Consider the following 3889-nt stretch of genomic DNA (forward strand, 5'->3'; position numbering starts at 1 on the left):
TGTGCAATGTTCTTTGTTAATGTCAACGTAGCAAAGTAGAATAAGTTTGCCATTTCTGGCTGGTGCAGTTATTGTTTAAGGGCATGTCGCCCTCTCTCTGGATGTCCCTACAGATCTATTGAAACAAAGGCTCTTTCACAAGTTTGCTTTCTGCTTTTTCATGGGCTTTACTCCAACATGGGGAAACCTTGGAAATGAAATACATACATTCTCCTTGCCCTGCAGGCCTTGTGAAGCCACACAGCCTCCTGTGAACTTCCAAGGGTTGGTTGGTTGGTCGGTTGGTCAGCAGGAGCACTGAGAACGCCATGGGTAGAGGCATATCGGCCCCACCCTGACTCGACAGGCAGGGCTGCTGGAGCTGAGCACCCTAGGCTTCTCGTGCAGTGAGGTCAGGGCTGTTCCCAGACTGCTGCGTTGTGACGGCATGGTGGAGAGGGGAAGGTCCAGGGGGGACAGGCTGCTCTTGCCCGCCTGCTTGACGTCAGGGGTGACAGACCTGAGGGGTAGAATCAGTTTCAGGAAAGGTTATTCATTTGATCCAGAAAGCTGTTCTTTTGCTGACGGTGTCCAGGGCCGGCGGTTGTGAGGAGCTGACGTAGGGAGGGTTGGAGTCAGGAGGGGGACCTCTGAATTTGAGAAGTTGGTGGGGCTGTTAGGGGAAGCACACTGAAACCTTCCACCCTGGCCAGGCACCATAGTAACCATTTGCATAAGTTGTTTTATGACAGGAGGTCCTGGTAAGGAACACGGAACTAATAAGCCTCCACCAACCGGAAGAGTTCAGGAAAGGTCAAAAGGAGACACACAGGTCCAACCACCTCCCAGAATCCTTCTCTCTAGCATCCATCTTGGCTGAACAATGCGTGTACCACCAGAAAGGACTCTGAGCCAGAATGATTGGCTAAAGACAACCCTGAAACTAATCCCATCACCATAAAACCTGAGACTGCAGCCAGGAGGCAGAGCAGTTCTCCTGGGTTCCCTTACCCCCCCTGCTCTCCACCTGCGTGCCCCTTCCCAATAAAATCTCTTGCTTTGTCAGCACAAGTGTCTCCTCAGACAATTCATTTCGGAGTGTTAGACAAGAGCCCTTTTTGGGCCCTGGAAGGGGTCCCCCTTCCTGCAACAGGGCGGACTGCAGGCAGCAGGCTGCTGTCGAAGGTGCATCAGCTCCAGGCCACAGTGCCCACAGACAAGCCTGCAGCTGCTGGTTAGGAGTTGTGGCTCTTGAGTTCTTAGAGGTTTTTCCTAACCTACAAAAAATAAATTTACATCTTTTTATTTTGAAGTCGTGCTGGCAGGATGGAGGCAGCTACAACTCTGCCATCTGACTTCTGAAATGAGAGCTTGAAGAGCAGAGATGAGGAGAGAAGGACCCCCCTACCCCTGTCCTCCTGGTGCTGCTGGGACTGATGGAGGAAGCTGGAGAGTGCAGAGACGCCCCTCTGCCTGAAGATAGCCTCCCTCCCCCACCCCACCCCCCATTCAGACACAGTCACCCCTGCAGTATCTTGATGGTTCCTGCCCCTGGAGCTCACTGCTTCACACTGAAGCCAGGGCAAGCCTCTGAGACTGCCTGTATGGTCATCACCACCTAACCCTAGCTCCAGTTCCAGGCAGAGAGCCAGGCCTGGGTGCTCCTGTGCCCCAGAGGGTTGAGGTGCCCAGGAGGAATCAGGCAGGCAGACTTCCTGCTTTTGTTTTCCAGAAGCCTCACCTGCCCCTGGGGATGCTGCTGGGGGGAGGGGAGAGAGCACAGAGGAGGCTGCAGAAGGGGTCTGGGCCTCCCCAACCTCGGGGCGCCCCGGCCTCCGCAGGGGCAGAGGCCCTCTGAGAGGGCTGGCAGCTCATGCAGAGGGCCAGGCTCCTGACCCTGCAGATGCCTCTTTATGGAGGTTTCAGCCCTCATTGTTCAGGGCCCCACACACTGGCCCCAGGGCTCTGTGTGACACAGGGCACATGACAGCCTCTCGGGCTGACACATTGGTTGCCACAGAACTCAGGATCAGACTTGATTTAAAGAAGTAAGGAAACGAGACACGAGGCATCCCTGGGTCTATGGTCGTGACTCCGCAGCCCCTCAGCCTGCAGTCTCAGCAACCTCATTGCTCAGACCATCTCTCTCCTCTGCCCACACCTGCTGGCTCTGCCCCCCAGCAGCTTCACGCCACCCTTGGGTTTTGCAGGAGTTGTTTCCTCAGCAGCTTCTGTTTGTGCAGATTTTGGTTACTTGTTCTGACTCAGACCTCAGCTGAGGCCTCTCCGCCTCTGTTTCTGAAGCAGCAACCCCTCCCCGTTACCCCCGCCTCCGGTTCCATTGTTTTAATAGGCAGTGACAGTGCCCCGCCTCCCCAAAAGTATCTACCAGTCAGTCTCTTGTTAATCATCTCTTTTCACCCAGCATTCAAAGCCCATGAAGAAGGGGCCTTGTTTTTCTGTTCTGTGGTTGCCTTAAGCACAGTACCCTGCACCCTGGAGGTTGGCCCCGACTGGGTTATGGATGAATGAACTCAGCAGATCCTATCAGATGTCCGCTTAAAGCGGTGGCTCCACAATGGACTCAGATAAAGACCCGGCTCCTCAGCAGGCCTCTCAGGCCCCCAGTCTGATTCCACTCACCCTGCCACTCTCATCTCACCATCAAACAACAGAAAATGTGCATTAAAATGTTCTCACACCTGCAGTTTTTCATTTGAGGTCTGACAATTAATATTTTTTATTTGCCTGACATAATAAAAATTCTTACTAATATAATTTAGTAAATCAGTCAAGAAATAGTACTTTAGCCAAAGTACGAAAAGAACTTGTCTGAAAGCCAGTTTGACTCTCAAGCACGATACATTTTCTGAGGATAAAAAAAAAGTACTTTGAGTTTCAATAAAGGACATTCTAAACATTCATCTGCAGCCACGAAATTAAAAGACACTTACTCCTTGGAAGGAAAGTTATGACCAACCTAGATAGCATATTAAAAAGCAGAGACATTACTTTGCCAACAAAGGTCCGTCTGGTCAAGGCTATGGTTTATCCAGTGGTCATGTATGGATGTGAGAGTTGGGCTGTGAAGAAAGCCGAGTGCCGAAAAATTGATGCTTTTGAACTATGGTGTTGGAGAAGACTCTTGAGAGTCCCTTGGACTGCAAGGAGATCCAACCAGTCCATCCTGAAGGAGATAAGTCCTGGGTGTTCATTGGAAGGACTGATGCTGAAGCTGAAACTTGAATACTTTGGCCACCTCATGCAAAGAGTTGACTCGTTGGAAAAGACCCTGATGCTAGGAGGGATTGGGGGCAGGAGGAGAAAGGGACGACAGAGGATGAGACGGCTGGATGGCATCACCAACTCGATGCGCATGAGTTTGAGTAAACTCGGGGAGTTTGTGATGGACAGGGAGGCCTGGCATGCTGCGATTCATGGGGTCACAAAGAGTCGGACACAACTGAGAGACTGAACTGAACTGAACTGAAACATTCATCAGCAAGGACTTACTCTTCCACTGCTACATCTGTTATTTTAAGCTTATTCATAATTCACAAGAGGATAATGCAGTAATAATTTGTTATAATCTTTAATTTTATAATTTAGTAGGTGCTAATTCTGGGTCTTTCCTGGTGGCTTAGATGGTAAAAAAACCTGCCTGCAATACAGGAGACCTGGGTTCAATCCCTGGGTCAGGAAGATCCCCTGGAGAAGGAAATGGCAACCCACTCTTGTATTCCTGCTGAGAAATTCCATGGACAGAGGAGCCTGGCAAGCTATAGTCCATGGAGTCACAAAGAGCTGGACTTGACTTAGCAACTAAACACCCACCACAACCAGGTGGCTAACTTTTGGCAGCCAAAATATTTAAAAACTTACTTAGAGCCTATACTTGGGCCGCAGGGAA

The sequence above is a fragment of the Cervus canadensis genome, chromosome 23 (genome assembly GCF_019320065.1).
Source record: "Cervus canadensis isolate Bull #8, Minnesota chromosome 23, ASM1932006v1, whole genome shotgun sequence".
NCBI classification, from domain to species: domain Eukaryota; kingdom Metazoa; phylum Chordata; class Mammalia; order Artiodactyla; family Cervidae; genus Cervus; species Cervus canadensis.